General features: G+C 51.7%; 1 long non-coding RNA gene across 2 annotated transcripts in view; it reads left to right on the forward strand.

The window, feature by feature from the left end:
• Positions 1-13,564, forward strand: part of LOC142243950 (uncharacterized) — a 237,124-nt gene that overhangs the window by 197,193 nt on the left and 26,367 nt on the right. The window contains exon 1 of one of the 2 annotated variants that reach the window (XR_012724417.1): positions 2,426-2,487. The exons of the other annotated variant lie outside the window; for it this stretch is intronic. This is a non-coding gene — a long non-coding RNA (uncharacterized LOC142243950). Of the gene's footprint in view, positions 1-2,425; positions 2,488-13,564 lie in introns of those variants that run through there. 2 annotated transcript variants of the gene reach the window in all.

Here is a 13,564-nt window from a genome sequence, read left to right on the forward strand (position 1 = left end):
GGGCATTGTACCAGGATGGGGGGGCCACATACCAGGATGGGGCTCATCCACCAAGATGAGGAATCATATATACCAGGATGTCTGGTTGTATACCAGGACAGGGGTCATGTTCCAGAATGGGGGGCATTGTACAAGGATGGGGGGGCCACATACCAGGATGGGGGTCATTGTACCAGGATGAGGATCATATATACCAGGATGGGGGCCATGTCCCAGGTTGTGGGATTATATATATAGTACCAGGATGGGAGCCATATGTAGGGACTGGAACGGATTGATACCATTTCAATTAATTTTAATGGGGAAATTTAGTTTGACATAAGATCAAATTGAGTTAAGAGGTCGGTCACAGAACAAATTAAACTCATAAGCAGGGGCGGACATATCATTGGTGCGACCTTTGCAGCCACATGGGGGCTTAAGAGGTTGGGGGGTCCCATTTCTACTTCCAAAACAGGCGGAATTGTGAATTTTGAAAAGTGTTTTGACCGAAAAGGGGCCATATACTGTTCTTGCTCAGGGACCCTTTTCTATCTATGTCCGCCAGTGCTGATAAGTCAAGGAATTACTGTATATCGAAACACCACAATTACCTTTTCTGTTTCACCATAAAAAAAGAGGAAATGGAAAGAGACCAAAATATTGTATATTCTTCAAAACGGATCCAATAAAACTACATCTGACCACACACAAAAAAAGAGGCCCTTACACAGCTCCTACAGCAGAAGAATTAAAAACTTTATGGACCTAGAAAATGGCGACACACACCACATCTTCTTTTTTATTTTATTTTTTATACAAACTTTTGTAACTTAAGGCTAAATAAATCTGTGTAAACTTAAGTTTCCAAGGAAAGGAAAAAAACCTGCAGATTTTCCGCTATGTATTCTCTTTCGAAAAATCCGCTGCGTTTTACATTGCTTGCATGGTACAAAAAGGCTAGATGCGCATGCTGCGTTTTTTGTTGCGTTTTTGTCACTTTTTTTGGTGCAGTTTTGACTCCCCAGCAGAAACTATGAGAATACAGATTTGCTGTGACATGTTGCAGTTTTTTTGCCTGCAGTTTATTTGTCACAAACTTCTGACAAGAAAATGCAGCATGTTCTATCTCTTGTGTTTTGTCCCTACGCTTTTCCACTAATGATGGGAGGATTCTCAGACTTGGGGTCGGCGGGGAATTGATCCCCGGTATTTGGCCAGATGCCGGTCCCCAGAATCACCGCAAAGGGGGTAGGAGCAAGCGCTTCATACTCACCGATCACCGAGACAGCTGTCACACTGCTCGCACGGCCGCTCATTCTTCTTTCGGGGCCACTCATTAGGCTCATACATATTCACTGCTTCCCCCGCCCACCGGCGTCTGCGATTGGTTGCAGTCAGACAGCGCCCCCAGCCTGTGTGACAGCCTGTCTGACACTTCCAATCACGGACCCAGTCTGCAGGCGTACAGTAAAAATAAATACATTTTAGAAAAAACAGCGGGCGGTCCCCCACAATTTTGATAACCAGCCAAGATAAAGCCAGACAGCTGGGAGCTGGTATTCTCAGGTTGGGGAGACCCACAGTTATTGGGCGCTCTCCATCCTAAAAATAGCAGCCTGCAGCCGCCCAGGATTGTCGCATCCATTAGATGCGACAACCCGAGCACTTTACCTGACTCCGATTGCTTTGGTGGCCATCAGGGTAATAAGGGGTTAATCTCAGCTCACAGCTGACACTAAAGGCCACTTTACACACACAGATAAATCTTTGACAGATCTGTGGTTGCAGTGAAATCATGGACATATTGTTCCATTTGTACACAGCCACAAACCTGGCACTGATTGTCCACAATTTCACTGCAACCACAGATCTGCCACAGATTTATCTGTGTGTGTAAAGCGGCCTTAAGTCCTATGTTAGTGATGGCAGCGTCTATGAGACACCCCCATCACTAATCTGTAAGTGAAAGAAATCTTGTGCATGTGCTACAAATATATCCTCAGCGTAAATTAACAAGAGATAGGTCTAAAAACCGCAGCACGTCAATTTATGCTGCAAATATAGGAGCAAAGTTCAATCTGTACCATGCAAAGGGTGAAAAAGGTCTAGTTTTTTGCAAGGCTATCCATAGCGGAAACATCTGTTCCTGGCATCACTGCGGTCTCTCCAATGCTGGAGGTCCGAATAGAAGATGCTACCACATCCTGGCACATTATTCCCATTTTTAAGCTTTTGCTAATCAAGGAGCAAAAAGTTAATATGTTGCGCACTTTGCAACTTTTTGCAAAACTGTTGCACAATTGTAACTTTTTGCAGCCAACTTTTTTTTGCTACAAAACTGGGGTTAACTGATTAATAAATGTTTGGTATTATGCAGTTGATCTACACAAAATTGTATCTGTTCTTCCCCAGTCAGTTTATTCATGAAGACCATGCAGGGGGCGAGGGAGCAGCTGCCATGGAAGCAGATGACGCAGGCATGCCAGGCACCCAGGCATCCATCGTGTAAGAGCACAGTGCATGTCTTCAGAGGAGGTTCTGTGCCCATTCACCACAGTGTGGGTTAATATTGCAGCTTTTACCTCTGCGCACCCGCCATTTCCTGAATTCCCGGGTTTCACACCCGTAACATTCCTTCCAGCATCCTCCTCACCTCTCCCCTCACACCTCTGCGTGTTTTCGGTTATGTCAGCAAGTGCTGATATTTCTCCTTATTACCATCTTCCATCTGCTTCCAGGAGTGTATAATCCGCGCCGCCTTGAGATGTCATAATTAAATTGTCTCACCTTGGCGCATGCACAGGGATGGCAGCCATTCACATAGCCAATGCGGAGGCAGACCTCTGCAATAAACAAAAATGGAGAATGCAAAGACATATTGGAAAAAAAGGGAGGTCACAATGAAAAGGAGGGGGAAAAGCAACTGGAAAACAATTTTTTACAGCTAAGCCCTATTCACTTCAATGAAGCTGAGGTGCATGACTTTACAGATGACAGTGCTATGCAACTGTTTACATCTGAGCGCCACCGGAGAAAAGAACAGATGATAAGTGGATGCCGGTTGTCAGATCCCTGCTGATCTGAGACTGGTGACCTACCCTAAGGGTAAGTTATCAATATCATAGTAGTGAAACACCATTATGACACCCTACTTTCACACTAGGTACATGGAAGTACCAAGCGAATGGCAAAAGGGAAGGGGAACCCTGTGTCTATGGAAGGGGGAGATGGTGACCCCTGACCAAACCAACTTCTGGGCCATGGGGTCCCTCACCACCCTAGATAGGTTCCAGATCTATGCGCCGAGCAGAATACCTGACCCTTGCTGGCTCTGAAGTAGGCCCAAGGTAGGGAGCGGATGGGATGAGCGCTTAGTCAACCCCCCTAATGTCACGCTAGGTACAGGGAAGTACCAAGGGCACGGCGAAAGAGAAGGGAAACCCTTTGTCTAGGGAAGAGAAATATAGTGACCCCTGACCGAACCTACTACTGATCCCTGGGGTCCCCACCACCCTAGCGCTGGACCCTAAATAGCGAATGGGTGGGATGAGCTCTTCGTTAACCCCACTAAACGTCAAAGGAAGACACAAGGGGGACATACAGGGGGAAAATGCATTAACTACTTATCCACAAATGACTCAGGCAGGAGTTCAGTAAAGCTTCATCAACAACACCATAGATGATAGCAAGCCTCCTGCTTGCACCCAGGGCTAGAATGAACTGAATAATAGCACTAGCACCAGTCTGAGGTAGAAGGCAGTATTTAAGAACCAAGAGAATACTGGTGATTACCAGCTGGGTGGAAGGCGAGCTCCTGTTGTGTCCAAAAGGGTGAGAGATGAAAATTCAGCAGGAAAGCTGCATATTACAATGGATACTGTCAGCGGGAACAATAGAGCATTATGCGCTGTCAAACGCTGTGCTTTTCTATTGCCAGAAACCACATGACTGACTGTCACTTGGGACACATCTGTGACCCAAATGTAGCAAAACAAACCCTAACATCTTTGAGCCTCCATCATACATGACTGTAGGTCATGTGTTCTTTTCTTTGTAGGCCTCATTTCATTTTGGTAAACAGTAGAATGATGTGCTTTACCAGAGAGCTCTATCTTGGTCTCATCTGTCCACAAGGAGCTTTCCCAGAAGGATTTTGGTTACTTACGTATATTTTGGCAAACTGCAGTCTAGATTTTTTCTTGTCTCTGTGTGAACAGTGGGCGCCTCCTGTCTTTTCCATAGTGTTTCATCTCATTCCAATGTGGACAGGTAATTTGCACTGATACTGATGTCTCCTGAGCCTGTAGGACAGCTTGAATTTCTTTGGAACTTGATTGAGGCATATCTACCATCTGGACTATCCTGTGTTGCAATCTTTTATCAATTTCTCTCTGCTGTCCACATCCAGGTCAGGTTGCGTAGCTTCAGTGCCATGGGTTGTAAACGTATTGATTATGTTACGCACTGTGGAAAAAGGAACATCAAGATCTCTGGAGATGGACTTGTAACCTTGAATGTGTAATTGAAATCATTTCCTAGGAAAAAGACTTCATTTTCTGGAACAATTTCAATGGTGCCATTACTATACGTGTCTTGGGTAAGTGTGAAAATAGATGCCACACTTACCGGAACCACTGATGTATGAAGGGGGCTTAACACAAACACCTGATATAAACTAAAGCCTATTTTTTGCTGAAACATTCACTTTAAAATAAACTGTTGAGAAGAAATCAATCAGTATGAATAAGCCCTTTAAGGCCACTCCCAGCTTATATGTTATAAAGGCTATAAGGACTGACTATCCTCCATCTGGGTTGGATGTTTAATAAGAAAAGGCATCATACACTGTAGAAAAAAAAAGTCATCTGTCACGCATGTGACTAGCAGGGTTCCCCTAATGCCTGGTAAACCCCCAGAAGATGTTACAACACACAAGGAACACAACGGTCATGATACAACGGAGCTCTCTGCCGCTAGGGAGAGGGGTGAGGGTCCACCTCCTGAACTCATCTGAAGCTGATTCCTGAGCTCCCTCACGTCCCTATACAGGTTCATGCAGATTGTCGTCGAGCCGGATACCTTAGGCTCTCAGCTAGCCCTACACTCACCCTGGCTAGTGAGTAGGCTGACGAGATCACTAGTCTTGCCATTACAATGCAGAAACACGAGGTAAGGTGTCACAAACCACCGGGGGGGTCACTCAGAAATCCCCCGCGCTGGCTACCAGTACGTCACAATCGGGGGGTAACAAGTGGGGGTCACCCCTCCTTTATACCTCCCGACCGACAGACAGAGCACGTGATGCGCTCTCTAGCGCCCCTCTTATAGTCAGGCCAATTATGGAATTGCCCGACAATAAGCAAGGAGGCCGCTATACTACTTATGCCGATTATTGAAGGGTCCCCGGTGAGAGTAGGGTATATATTCCCCCGACCTCCGCGGGCGGAATATATAAAATCTCCCCGAATCTCACTGGCCTCCCCACAATAATCCTTGGCACAAACTCGCTGCCACCAACCGCTTCACGGTAACTATTAGCCGAACACACAGACGTGGGATTCAAGATCGAGATAACAGAACAGCCCAAGATTAATTATATAATTTAATCAGCCTAAAGCACACTAGAAACTACAATATATACAATAGGGAATCTACAGAATATACATAGGTCAGAGTACAGTTACAGATAAAGCATGGTTTACAAACAGGTATGCAATTCAATCAGTTACCTTGTGCGTCTGGCCACAGGGGGGCGCTGTAGACCAGGTTTCCAGGAACTCCCACAGATGTTTCCTACACGTGACCCCCAGCGAAAGAACACTGGAAAATGGCCGAAGTAGGGTTATCAACCTGGGCAAATCCAGGTCCCCTCCTACCTTCGTGACCTCAGAGGGAGCACTGCTCCACCCCTGGCTGGAGTTATGGACAAAATCCACAACATGGAATATGGCCATAACTTGGCCTGGGAGCGTCGTAGGCGGACGCCAATGCTCTCATTGTGACAGTTATGAATTTAGCTACAGAATGAGAGGTTTCATGACTTGTCTACTAGTTCCACATTGGCTGATATCACGCCTGGGGTATTTCCCAAGCTCCCGCTCCCATAAAAAAGGTGTGCCAGCATCGTCCGCATGCGAAAACACCATTTTTATGGTTGCCGTATTTATCGGAAATATGGCTTGCGAGATATGAACCATTTTTTACTGGAGTCGTTCTGTCTGGCTAGTTCCAGAGCCTTATAATGAGATACAACTCTTGTTACAGGGTGACGGCAGGGAGTCATCCTGTGTCCTTTGTTCCCACATCACCTAATTTCCATATCACAGGAGATGGCCATGGGATGGGTTGCTAAACAAGTTGTGTGAAGGAAAGGGGGGGTGACACCAGGAGAGGGCTTCCTGACATAACTTGAATATCATGATTTATCGTCATATCTCCGGATTTACCTCACACCTCCCCCCTTTTGAGGGCGCTAGGGGGCAGCACACTCCGGTGTTCCCCCGTGCGCCCGTCCGCGACCTCTCCTTGTCGGGACAGCCCGTCTGCGTTACCGTGGTCACGGCCCCTTTTGTGGCGAATGGTGAAGTTGTATTGCTGGAGCGCAAGGCTCCATCGCAACAGTCGCCCATTCGTCCCAGAGACGGTGTGCAACCAGCTGAGGGGGTTGTGGTCCGTCTCCACGATGAAGTGGCGCCCGTATAGATAGGGTTGCAGACGCTGCAGGGCCCACACTATGGCCAGGCACTCCTTCTCCATTGTGGAATAGGCCACTTCCCTCGGTAACAGCTTCCTGCTCAGGTACAAGACTGGGTGCTCTTGGCTCGCAGAGTCCACCTGGCTGAGCACCGCACCGAGGCCGAAGTCACTGGCGTCGGTCTGTACTACAAACGGCCGCGTGAAGTCGGCTGCCTGTAGCACGGGCGGGCTGGACAGGGCGTCCTTTAGGGCCCGGAAGGCTGTCTCGCAGTCCATTGTCCAATCGACTGCAGAGGGCAGCTTCTTCTTGGTGAGGTCCGTCAGGGGCTTTGCCAGGCTACTATAGCATGGAACAAACCTCCTATAGTACCCAGCGGTCCCCAAGAAGGACATCACCTGCTTCTTGGTCCTGGGGGTGGGCCAGGATGCGATGGCCTCCACTTTCTCAGGCTCGGGCTTCAGTGTTCCCCCGCCTACCCGGTGACCGAGGTACTGGACCTCGCTCATGGCCAGCTGACACTTGCCCGGCTTGATGGTCAAACCTGCCCGGTGGACCCGCCTGAGCACCTGTGCTAGATGCTCTAGGTGATCTTCCCAGGTGGGACTGAAGACGGCAATGTCATCCAGGTACGCGGCCGCGTACCCTTCAAGTCCCTTGAGCAGGGTGTTGACCATCCGCTGGAAAGTGGCAGGGGCATTCCTCATCCCGAATGGCATCACCGTGGACTCGTACAGTCCAAATGGGGTAATAAAGGCAGAGCGTTCCCTGGCCTTGCGAGTCAGGGGGATCTGCCAATATCCCCGGCTCAGGTCCATGATGGTCAGGTACCGAGCCCCGGCCAACTGATCGAGCAGGTCATCGATGCGTGGCATTGGGTACGCATCGGCGACCGTGACAGCATTGAGCCCCCTGTAGTCCACGCAGAACCGAGTGGTTCGGTCCTTCTTAGGGACGAGGACTACAGGCGAGGCCCAAGCGCTGTTAGATGCCTGGATCACCCCCAGCTTCAGCATCTCGTCAATCTCCTGGCGCATGTGTTGCTGCACCTCCAGGGAGACCCGATATGCTGAACGCCAGATCGGGGGATGATCCCCAGTGTCCACGTGATGGACAGCCAAGTCAGTCCTTCCGGGCTGGTTGGTAAACAACCCCCGGAAGGGGTGTAGGGTGGCCCACAGCTGGGACCGTTGGTCCTCCAAGAGCTGGTGGCCAACCTCCACATCCTCAATGGATCCGCCTGCCCTAACCTGGGCTAGCATATCCAAGAGGGTTTCCGCTTCTCCCTCCTCGGGCAGGTTGCACACGGGGAGCGCACATGCCTCCCGCTCATGATGTGCCTTCATCATGTTCACATGGAAGGGCTTCCGCCTCCCACGGGCAGGGTCCAGGGTGACCAGGTACGTCACAGGGTTGAGCTGCTGGTACATGAGGTATGGGCCTTCCCAGGCTGCCTGAAGCTTGTCCTGTGGTACGGGGACCAGTACCCACACCTTTTGACCCACTTGGTAGGTCCTCTCACAAGCGTTCTGGTCGTACCAACGCTTCTGATCGGCCTGGGCTTGAGCCATATTGTCGTGTACCAGTTGCGTCAAGGCCTGCATTTTGTCCCGGAAGCGCATGACATACTCGATAACCGACACTCCAGGGGTGGCCAAATCCCCTTCCCAAGCCTCTTTCACCAGAGCCAGGGGGCCCCGCACACGTCGCCCGTACAGGAGCTCAAACGGTGAGAATCCTGTTGAGGCCTGTGGAACCTCCCGGTAAGCAAATAACAGGTGTGGGAGATACCGCTCCCAGTCACGCCCATGGGAGTCGACCAACATCTTAAGCATCTGCTTTAAGGTGCCATTGAACCGCTCGCACAGGCCATTAGTCTGTGGATGGTACGGGCTGGCCACCAGATGTCGCACCTGGACCTGCTTACAGAGGGCCTCCATCAGCTGGGACATGAATTGGGTCCCCCGGTCAGTGAGCATTTCCTGGGAAAAACCCACTCGGGAGAAAATCTCCAGCAATGCGGTGGCCACCTTGTCAGCCCGAATGGACGACAAGGCCACTGCTTCTGGGTACCGGGTGGCATAGTCCACTACCGTCAGTATGAAGCGTTTCCCGGAGCTGCTGGGGATGGCCAGCGGGCCGACCAGATCCACAGCCACCCTCCTGAAAGGCTCATCGATGATTGGCAGAGATACTAGCGGGGCTTTGGGGTGTGGCCCCGCCTTCCCCACTCTCTGACAGGTTTCACACGAACGGCAGTAGGCAGCCACATCGGCCCCCATTTTTGGCCAGTAGAAATGCTGGTTTAACCTGGCCTTGGTCTTAGCGATCCCTAGGTGTCCGGCCATCGGAATCTCATGTGCGATCCGCAACAACTCCGTCCGGAACGGATAGGGTACCACCAACTGTCGGTCCCTGGGCCACGCCTCCGGTGAACCCTGCTGGACCGTGGCCCGGTACAGCCGTCCTTGGTCCCAGACCACTCGCTCCGGGTCCGAGTCCGAGGGAGGCTGGGCCGCCTGCTCCTTAAGAGCTTTCAGGCTGTCGTCAGCTTCTAACGCTGCCTGAAACCCCTGACTAGATGTGGCCAGAATCGACGAGACTGTCACATCTTCGGTCAGTACCCCGGGACCTGTGTCCTGGCCTCCACCTGACTCGGCTGCCACTTGGTCAGAAGGGGAAGAGCTATCGGACCTCCGGGAGGCCCCTTGGCTTCCAGCACTCCCACTGCGGGTGACAGCGGCCACAGCCGCTGCGACCGTGGGTCGTGCCTGCTCCTCCTCCGTTCCTGACCAAGTCGCCGGTTCAGGCAGACCTACCTGGCTTCCTGACACCCCGGTTGTGGGGGAACCATGCACCGAGATCTTACCTGGGAGCACTTCCGCTCCTGGACCGGCCCCAATCTCACCTGCCTGTTCCCCTCCTGCAGCAACAGAACCCCGCTGTGAAATCTCTGGGGACCCCACATTTGCTGTGGTAGCCCCCACCCCACACACTGGTCCTCCCCCTGCAGCACCCTGCTCTCTGCTTATCCCTGCAGAGGGCAACAGATCCCAGCTCACAGGCTGATTACTTGTAGAGGCATTGTCACACCTTTCTCTGACCCCCTCCCCTGTCACAGCTGCAGCTGTGTGTGTGTCTATGGTGTCTATGCAAGCAGAAATATCAGAGTTCACTCCCTCCTCCCTTACATCATTCATAGATAACACATTAACATTGTCCGGAGGCATGTCAGTACTGGCTGAAGGTTCAGCCCTTGGTTGGGGCCCAAACTGGGAGGTTATCTGCCCCAAATCTGTCCCAAGTAGCACGTTTGCGGGGATCCGATCAGTTACCCCCACCTCCCTCACCCCTCGCCCTGCGCCCCAGTCCACATAAATGTCAGCAACAGGCAGCGCCGGGTCAATGCCTCCAATCCCGGAGACAGCGAGGGTTTTTCCAGGGATCAAGTCTTGGGGGGACACCATCTCAGGCCGCACCAGAGTCACCTCCGAGGCGCTGTCTCGCAGTCCTATGGTCACAGACCGGCCGACGGTGACAGGTTGGAAGCTGTCCAGGGACCTACCACCACCCCCACCCACACAATACACCTTGGGCGGCCCTTGGGACGGGGACGGAGCCGGGGCCTTGGGACGCTGAGGGCACATGGCCTTGAAGTGTCCAGGTAGGTTGCACTGGTGGCACCGTCTTGGTTCTGCCACGGGCCTGGAGAGGGGAGTTGAGGGGGACACCCCCTGCAGTCTAGGGGCAGGTGGGGCAGTCGCAGAATTCATCTTACCCCCTCTCCAGGTGCTGCTGGTGGCTGCTCTCCTGGCTTCAGGAGCCCGATTGTTGGTGTAGTCATCGGCCAGGGCAGCTGTAGCCGTGGACCCCTTTGGCTTCTGGTCTCGGATGAACTGGCGGAGATCCTCAGGGCAGTTCCACAAGAGTTGCTCCGTGATGAACAAGTCCAGGATCTCCGGTCCGGTGGAAAGCTGCAGGCCTTGGGTCCAGTGGTCGGCAGCTCGGGCAAGTGCCCGCCTGTGGTCAGCCCAGGAGTCCTTTGGTCCCTTCTGTAGGCTCCGGAACTTCTTGCGGTAGGACTCTGGGGTGAGGTTGTACTGTTGGATCAGGGCCCGCTTGATGGTGTCGTAGCCCTGATCTGCCTCAGCAGGCAAGTCCCCAAGGATATCCAGGGCCTTACCCCTTAAACGGGGGGTCAGGTATTTGGCCCACTGCTCCTTGTCCAGATGGTGCTGCAAGCAAGTCCGTTCAAAAGCAGTCAAGAAAGAGTCCAAGTCTCCATCCTTCTCCAGCACTGGGAAGTCCTCAACACGGACCTTTGGAAGTTTGGTGTCTTGAAGGTCACGTGTGGCTGATGAGGGCCGGAGCTGAGCTAGCTGCAGCTGGTGGTCACGGTCTGCCTGTTGCCGTCGCTCCGCAGCCTCACGCTCTGCCTGGCGCTCTTCACGCGCTGCCTGCCGCTCTGCCCTGCGCTCTGCCAGGAGTTCCTTGTAGCCCTCCTGGTCTCCAGCCTGGAGAAGGGCCATAGCCATTTGAAGAAGGCTATCCGAGCCTCCCAGGCTCGGTGGAATGGCACGTGGTGATCTGCGGCCCGCTGCGGAGCCTGGTGATTCACTGTCCATTGCAGAGCGGAGGGCTGGCATCTGGCTCGTTGAGGACCCTTGGGCGAGCTCCTCCTCATTTTGTCCAGCAGTGCCAGGTTGTGCGATGTCCTCTGCAGAGCTGTTCTCTGGCGTCGGGCTCTTGGAGGGCTCGTGGACAACCTCCTCATCGTCTCTGGCCTGAGCATCGGCCATTCCTTTGGCTTTGCTCCTGGTGCTCTCAGCCATTCTTGCAGACTTTGGTCACTGACACAGAACTGACACCTGATGCCTCCACACACCTTACAGTATCTGCACTCTGACACTCTAGTGTTGAGCTAGTCTGAAGACCCCAGCAGCCACAGCTGCTGCAGGCAGTCTTTAGTGTCTGGGAGTATGGGTCTCACACTCACACACACTATTATCTCGATCCCACCGCTTGCCACCAATATGTCACAAACCACCGGGGGGGTCACTCAGAAATCCCCCGCGCTGGCTACCAGTACGTCACAATCGGGGGGTAACAAGTGGGGGTCACCCCTCCTTTATACCTCCCGACCGACAGACAGAGCACGTGATGCGCTCTCTAGCGCCCCTCTTATAGTCAGGCCAATTATGGAATTGCCCGACAATAAGCAAGGAGGCCGCTATACTACTTATGCCGATTATTGAAGGGTCCCCGGTGAGAGTAGGGTATATATTCCCCCGACCTCCGCGGGCGGAATATATAAAACCTCCCCGAATCTCACTGGCCTCCCCACAATAATCCTTGGCACAAACTCGCTGCCACCAACCGCTTCACGGTAACTATTAGCCGAACACACAGACGTGGGATTCAAGATCGAGATAACAGAACAGCCCAAGATTAATTATATAATTTAATCAGCCTAAAGCACACTAGAAACTACAATATATACAATAGGGAATCTACAGAATATACATAGGTCAGAGTACAGTTACAGATAAAGCATGGTTTACAAACAGGTATGCAATTCAATCAGTTACCTTGTGCGTCTGGCCACAGGGGGGCGCTGTAGACCAGGTTTCCAGGAACTCCCACAGATGTTTCCTACACGTGACCCCCAGCGAAAGAACACTGGAAAATGGCCGAAGTAGGGTTATCAACCTGGGCAAATCCAGGTCCCCTCCTACCTTCGTGACCTCAGAGGGAGCACTGCTCCACCCCTGGCTGGAGTTATGGACAAAATCCACAACATGGAATATGGCCATAACTTGGCCTGGGAGCGTCGTAGGCGGACGCCAATGCTCTCATTGTGACAGTTATGAATTTAGCTACAGAATGAGAGGTTTCATGACTTGTCTACTAGTTCCACATTGGCTGATATCACGCCTGGGGTATTTCCCAAGCTCCCGCTCCCATAAAAAAGGTGTGCCAGCATCGTCCGCATGCGAAAACACCATTTTTATGGTTGCCGTATTTATCGGAAATATGGCTTGCGAGATATGAACCATTTTTTACTGGAGTCGTTCTGTCTGGCTAGTTCCAGAGCCTTATAATGAGATACAACTCTTGTTACAGGGTGACGGCAGGGAGTCATCCTGTGTCCTTTGTTCCCACATCACCTAATTTCCATATCACAGGAGATGGCCATGGGATGGGTTGCTAAACAAGTTGTGTGAAGGAAAGGGGGGGTGACACCAGGAGAGGGCTTCCTGACATAACTTGAATATCATGATTTATCGTCATATCTCCGGATTTACCTCACAGAAGGAATACAAACAGGGGAAATAGACATGTAAAGGAAAAACACTCCAGGCGGCTTCAGTGCAGCAAACACCACTACTGCACACAACATGGTAGACTTCTTCCAGAGCAGACTCCTTCCAAAGTGGACCACAGAGAAATGAGGATTCAGTTTCAGTAACGTCTAAATCCCAGTGGACAGAGGGACCTCTGTTGACGTCACGCCCAATGTGACCAGAAGGGGTGGGGCCTCCGCCAACATAGCTGATACCAGAAAGCAACATTATTTTTCTAAGGTCTATGTGGTCCTGGAGTTGATTATAATAGAAGCAGGGGTCTGGGATAAATCCCCCAGATAGGGGTGCTGCAGGGGGGGGTGAAGCCCCCCTTGCATGATTATAGTGAACGGGAGGAAACATCACCACACCCACCAAACAAGTCATCATGCCCACTAACCAAGCCAGTCACGCCCACAAGTCCTTTTACCCACTGGGATTTAGCCACAACCATCCAGTTTCTATCACAGGCATCATGGGATCAGGTCACATGACTTAAATAGGGAATGGGAGTGATCCCAAAGAGCCACCCCTGAGATTGACA

This window comes from Anomaloglossus baeobatrachus, chromosome 6, assembly GCF_048569485.1.
Source record: "Anomaloglossus baeobatrachus isolate aAnoBae1 chromosome 6, aAnoBae1.hap1, whole genome shotgun sequence".
Lineage (NCBI taxonomy): Eukaryota > Metazoa > Chordata > Amphibia > Anura > Aromobatidae > Anomaloglossus > Anomaloglossus baeobatrachus.